Source organism: Nicotiana tabacum, chromosome 16, assembly GCF_000715075.1.
Source record: "Nicotiana tabacum cultivar K326 chromosome 16, ASM71507v2, whole genome shotgun sequence".
NCBI lineage: Eukaryota > Viridiplantae > Streptophyta > Magnoliopsida > Solanales > Solanaceae > Nicotiana > Nicotiana tabacum.
This window is the reverse complement of record NC_134095.1, coordinates 93124971-93132065: the sequence shown is the minus strand read 5'-3', so window position 1 is coordinate 93132065 and position 7095 is coordinate 93124971. Positions and strand designations below refer to the sequence as shown.

The 7095-nt window shown below is 38.6% G+C and overlaps 1 long non-coding RNA gene across 1 annotated transcript; it reads left to right on the top strand.

The window, feature by feature from the left end:
• Nucleotides 1–3879: 3879 nt before the first annotated feature.
• Nucleotides 3880–4596, top strand: LOC142170566 (uncharacterized). Its single transcript, XR_012699819.1, has 3 exons — nt 3880–3942; nt 4021–4079; nt 4526–4596. It is a non-coding gene; the product is annotated as an uncharacterized LOC142170566 (long non-coding RNA).
• The last annotated feature ends 2499 nt before the right edge of the window (nt 4597–7095 follow it).

Genomic DNA, 7095 nt, shown 5'->3' with positions numbered 1-7095 from the left:
GAGTGAATTTTATGTGAATAATGGCTCTATATCAGGCCAGATGTGTTCATTTTTGTAATGCGGTCCTCATGGAGTAGTTAGGTTGATGTTTCCTGTCAGATATTTCGCGCAGTGATACATTGCGTTGTGTGAGTTGTGAGACGACTTGAGAAATTTCTATGTGTTGAGAATCCGCGTAAGAATGACATTATATGAGCATCTTGGCTCTTGAAATTCAGATTGTACATTGCACCTCAGTTGTGCTTGAGTTTTGTAGCTTATAACGCTATATGTCCCTCAGAGATATTATTATGCACTTAGCATGCTTATGATCGATACTCGGTATTTTGTTATAATGAGCAAATTTGGCTCGATGTGCATCTCCTTATGTGAGATCTATGTGTGGATCGGGTGGCACGCTACCATGGGTATGTTATCTGGATCGGGTTGCATGCCGCAACAGTGTGAATTTGAGTATAGTTTTCTATATGCTATTTTGTATGCCTTGCTTCCTGTTTTCTAAGGAAAGTCCGTAGTAGTGCGTGGGATTGGTAATTCCTTCCCGAGTTTGTTTTCCTTTTGTACCGCGTTCGAATTGGTAGCCTATTGGTATATTGAGGCATCATATGCGACTTTTGATTATGTTTATTGACTGAGCAGTTCGTAATGGGTGAGACGAGATCATTGAATTCGAGATCAGTGCAATCTGAGTATATGAAGTAAATTAAGGGGCTAAGACCATTATTTGGTTCAGAATGAGGTGATAGTTCTTGCCAGAAGTGTAGACCCAATGAATATTTGATTCGGTAGTGTTATGAATTTATACAGACCTCATCCGTCGTGTCGGTATTGTAAAAAAAAAAAATTGAACAAGACCTATGTATGTCTTGCAGAGCATGGGATGTGTAATAATTTTTCTTCTAGATGGGATCAATAGAAGTTCTTGACTAATTGAGTACGTAAACGTTCATGGTTCGGAAGGGAGGCGAAGTCCTCATGTTACCTTAGGATGATATGGTATATACGACATGTTGTGAAGGATTGAGATTTACGTGTGTAAGGTTATAGTTCAGTTTTGAATGGAAATTCATAACATTCTTAGGCAGTACGGGCAGCTTTAGGTGATTAGAGGAATGAGCTTCAGATGATTAGGGTGAATGATCTTCAGATGATTAAGGAAATTGTATTTCTAATCATAGTGATTTGTAGAGGTTATATGTTTCAGAAAAAGGCCAATGTAGTGGCCGATGCGTTGAGCCGAAAGGCAGTCAGTATGGGGAGTTTGGCTTACATCCCAGTTGGGGAGAGGCCTCTTGCAGTTGATGTTCAGACCTTGGCCAATCAGTTGGTGCGGTTAGATATTTCTGAGCCTAGCCGGGTATTGGCTAGTGTGGTTTCTCGATCTTCCTTATATAATCGCATCAGAGAGCACCAATATGATGATCCGCATTTGCTTGTCCTTAAGGACAGAGTTCAGCATGATAATGCCAAAGATGTGACTATAGGTGATGATGGCGTATTGAGGATGTATGGCCATATTTGTGTGCCCGATGTTGATGGGCTTAGAGATTTGATTCTTGAGGAGGCCCGCAGTTCGCGGTATTCCATCCATCCGGGTGCTGCGAAGATGTATCAGGACTTGAGACAACATTATTGGTGGAGGAGAATAAGGAAAGACATTGTGGGATATGTGGCTCGGTGTCTCAACTGTCAGCAGGTGAAATATGAGCATCAGAGACAGGGCGGTTTGCTTCAGCAGATGATTATTCCTGAATGGAAATGGGAGAGAGTTACTATGGATTTCATGAGTGGCCTTCCTCGGACTTTGAAGAATTTTGATTCGATTTGGGTCATTGTGGATAGGCTGACCAAGTCAGCGCATTTCATTCCGGTGTGTACCACATATTCTGTGGAGCGGCTGGCTAGGATCTTTATTCAGGAGATTGTGCGGTTGCATGGTGTTCCAGTTACTATTATTTCGGATAGAGGTACTCAGTTCACTTCTTAGTTTTGGAGGACTTTTCAGCACGAGTTGGGCACTCAGGTGGAGTTGAGTTCAGCATTTCATCCTTAGACGGACGGACAGTCCGAGCATACTATTCAGATATTGGAGGATATGTTGCGTGCCTGCGTGATTGATTTTTGGAGGTTCTTGGGTTGAATTTTTACCACTTGCAGAGTTTGCCTACAACAACAGCTATCAGTCCAGTATTCAGATGGCACCGTATGAGGCCTTATATGGGAGGCGGTGTAGAACTCCAGTGGGTTGGTTTGAGCCCAGTGAGGCTAGGTTGTTGGGGACAGAATTGGTCCAGGATGCCTTAGAAAAGGTAAAGGTAATTCAAGAAAGACTTCGTACAGCTCAGTCACGTCAGAAGAGTTATGCGGATTGGAAGGTCCAAGATGTGTCATTCATGGCGGGTGAGAAGGTTTTGCTGAAGGTTTCACCCATGAATGGTGTTATGAGATTTGGAAAGAAAGGAAATCTAAGTCCGCGATTTATTGGACCTTTTGAAATACTTAGGAAGGTTGGAGATGTGGCCTATATGCTTGCCTTGCCACCTAGTTTGTCGGGTGTTCACCCGGTATTCCATGTTTCTATGCTCCGAAAGTATGTTAGGGACCCATCTCATATATTGGATTTCAGTACATTACCGTTAGATGAAAATTTGACTTATAATGTGGAGCCAGTGGCTATTTTGAGTCGACAGGTTCAAAAATTGAGATCAAAAGATATAACATTAGTGAAAGTATAGTGGAGAGGTCGTCCCGTGGAGGAGGCTACTTGGGAGACCGAGCAGGAGATGCGGAGCAGGTACCCGCACTTATTTGAAACTCCAGGTATGTTTCTTAACTCGCTCGAGGACGAGCGTTTGTTTTAGTTGGGGAGAATGTAACGACCCGAACCGTTGTTTCCTGTATTTACGTCCCGTATTCCCCGTTAAATGCTTATTCATGTTTCAATATGTGTACTTGGTGAATTTGAGTAAATTCGGATCGAGTTTGGTATGAAATGGGACAATTAGTCTCTTTAAGGAAGAATTAGTTTGGAAAAGTCAACCGGACGTTGACTTGTGAGTTAGAGGGCTCGTAATTGAATTCCGATGATTCGGTTAGTTTCGGGGGATGATTTAAGGCCTAGGAGCGCAATCGGAATTAATTTTGGAGGTCCGGTGAAGAAATTAGCTCATTTTGGTGAAGTTAGTATTTTGGCGATTTCCGGTTGATAGGTGAAATTTTGATCCGACGGTAGGAAATGAGTTCCGAGAATTTCTGTAGCTTCGTTATGCCATTTTGGATATGTGTGCAAAATTTCAAGTCATTCGGACATATTTTGGTCGAGTTTTGATCGAAAGCGCGTTTTGGAAGTTTTAAAGGAACTTAGACTTGAATTCGTTGTAATTCGATAATTTTGGTATTAGTCGAGGTGTTTTGATAATTGGAACAAGTTTGAATAATATTATAAGATGTATTGGTATTTTTGGTTGAGGCCCCGAGGACCTCGGGATGATTTCGGATGGCTAACGGGAACTTTTCAAGTTGGAAATTTCATAATAGACGAAAGTTGTAAATAAGTGCGCACAAGGCCTCACTTTGAACGATAATATCTCTCGGTATATAAGGATTTGTGTGAGCTACAACCTATAAAATTAAAGCGCTTTGAGTCTAGTTTCCAATGCAACAAACCGTTCGTCATTGGGAAGTGTATACAGGAAGTTATGACCATTTCACTGGTCAGGTGTCAGAGCGCGCGAAGTATCGCGCGAAGTCGCGCACTTCGCGCGTCTGAGGCAGAATACTCAGCAAAACGCGCGAACAAACGCGCGAACAACGCGCGAACTATGCGACTGAAGGTTTTTAAGTACCCCAAGACCAGCCTAGAGAGTTCCCAACTCATTTTTGGGGTTAAGGCTTGCTCTCTCAAGGGGATTTCGTCCCAAACTTCATCCCTATGATCCTAAGGTAAGATTTTTGGAGTATTTTGAGTTGATTACTACTCCCAAACACTTATTAACATGGATTGATCTTAAAAATCCTTAGATTTTCAAGAAATTCCTTCAAGAACTCAAAGGAGGGTTTTGCAAGATTTCTTCCAAAAGGTAATCCTACACCCTTAGACTCACATATATGGATATATTATGGAAATATGAGTATGAATCAAGTATTACAACTTATTGTATGGTGGTTGGAAGCCATAAATTCCCAATTTAAATACATGAACATGGTAGGGATTTAAAGGTGTTTATTTGATGGAATTTTTGTTGGTTTGGGTGTGAATGGTTGATCACACATATGATGTTAGGAGTATAAATTGTTAAAGAATAATAGTGTGATGAATTGTTGGTTAATGGTGATAGTTGGAGGAACCAATGCTATAGTTAAGAGGTGTAAATATTTATGCCTACAAGATGTTTGATAATATGCCTAAATGGCATAATTTATGGGATCATTATAGTATCATTAAGGGGCGAAATTCAGATATGTATGGTTAAAACCCCGTCTTTAAGAAATCGAACTTCATCGAGGTTTGTGTGATTTTTGGCAGATTCGTCACACGAGGAGGCCAATTAGAGAGGCAAGGGCATAGCGAGCTAGAGGTGAGTAATTGATGCAACTGCTGTTCTGAGGGTTTGAAACCCCAGACTTTCACATCGTAATACTATATTGAGGCGTGACACGCACTCCATGGCGAGTGCGGGGTCGGATACTATTGGGGATTGTGACTTGGTCCATCCCGTGTGATGTTTATACTATACTGGTGATTGATACACATACTTCATTGATATTACTGGGCTTGATGCCATGTTTAGGGCCTTGTGCCGATTTGTAAAATCCTTAGAGGATTGATATTACTGCTTAGCATGATCTGCATATCATTTAATTTCAGTCCAAGGTTTTAAATGCTGTTTTGCAAACTCAGCCATAATTCTAAGTGTTGAAAACATAAATGATATTTTTAAATGTATTCCGGGCTGGGAACTTCTGTTTTGCAAATGCCCAAGGGGCTTATTATATTATTTTCTGGACTGATTATAAAGTGACTTGAAACAGTGGTAACAATGACACTGTGTGATATACTTGAAACAATGGTAACAATGACACTGTGTGATATACTTGAAACAGTGGTAACAATGACACTGTATGATATACTTGAACAGTGGTAACAATGACACTGTGTGATATACTTGATATAGTGGTAACAATGACACTGGATGATATACTTGAACAGTGGTAACAACGGCACTGTATGATATAAATTGGTCAGGTAACAATGGCTGACCGGTCAGGTAACAATGACTGACCAAGATATTACGCTTGGGCTGTAGGAGCCCCTCCGGAGTCTGTAAACACCCCCAGTGAGCGCCGTCGACGATAAATAAATATGGATGGCTCGGGCTGCATGCCGTAGTGGGTACTGGAATGTACCATCATATGCATTGCATTGTATTCATGTATTTGTATCTATACTGTTGTTTAGCTGTTCAGTTTCATATGTTGCTGTATATTTGGATTTTAGCTTACTTTGTGTATTTACTGGGTTTTCTTATCTTCGGACTGTAGTTACTTTTATTACTCACTGGGTCAGAGTACTCACATTACTCCCTGCACCATGTGTGCAGTTACAGGCAAAGCTGAATTCGCTCCTGAGCGCTGATTCTTTCCAGACCAGGCGGTGACTAGGAGTAACGAGGTAGCTGTTGACGTCCGCAGCCCCGTTTTCTCCCTAATCTTTGTTATTTATGATAAGTCCAGACTTTGTAAAATATTAGTAAACTCTGTAGTAGCTCATGACTTGTGACACCCCGATTTCGGGTTGAGTTGGGATGATTTTCTTTGTTCTATCACGTTAATTTCGCATTTAAGATTATATTGCCCATGATTTAGACTTATTCCTGCTAAGTAATTATAAAGAGATGTATTGTTTTGTTGATGAGAGGCGTCATCACGACCGGGTTGGGATTTTGGGTCGTGACAAATGTGTATGAATTTTTCTAGTAGTTTTATATGTTCGTTTTCTGTTCTAGAATATAACAGTATATCATCTATATATATTATACAATTTTCTAATTGGTTAAAGTAGTTATCCATAAAATGTTGATATCTACCTGGTGCATTTTTATATCCAAATGGTAATATATTCCATTCATAAAATCCTTGTGGTACTGTGAATGCTGTTAACTTCTTAGATTCGTCTTCTAGTTTTAAATGGTAAAATCCTGATTTACAATCAAACTTACTGAAATAGTTATATCCTTGTATTTCTGATTTTTAGTATTTTATTTGGTATCGGATAATTATATGTTTTTGTTTTTGCATTTAAATTTCTATAATCTATAACCATACGGCTTTTTCCTCGTTTTTGTTCACTATGCTTATTTACTATAAATGTCGGGCTAGTATGTTTACTATTACTTTCTTGTATGTACTTATTGTCTAATAATTCCTTTATATGCATTTTAAATTCTGTTAAATCATTAAAGTTGTATTTTAAAGGTTTTTGTGTTACTATGCTATTTTCATCTATTAGTTCAATCTTTATTTTTGTTTTATGTTTTTCCCATCCTTGGAGTGGATTATCATTATATAGTAATTCTAATTTATCTTGCAGTAGTTTTATTTTATTTATTGAGAAAATGATTATCTCTATATTATGGTTGCTTTGTATTATATTTTCTAATTTTTGGGTAATCTTTTCACTTCCTTTAATCCAGAGTGTTGTTTTTCTTACTTTATTATTTACTCTTTTTGCTCCTAATTTTTGTTTACACGGGGTAGTAAACCACCAATGTGTTTTTGTTATTATATGTGGGTATAATTTATCTAAAAATGGCATTCCTAATAATATATCTTTATTTGTGAATTCATAACTATATATTTCTTCTATGGTTAATATTTTATCCCATATTTGTATCTTTATATTTCTTGCTTTGTATGTTATCATACTTCCCTCATTATTGAATCCTGTTACTACTATGGGGTTTTTTAGCTTTTCCCATTTATTTTCTGGTAAACAATTATGTCTACACATGTTAGCTTCTGCCCCTGTATCCATCATAGGTGTATAATATCTATTATAATATCCTTCTACTATTATCTTGGCAAGTATGTATATCT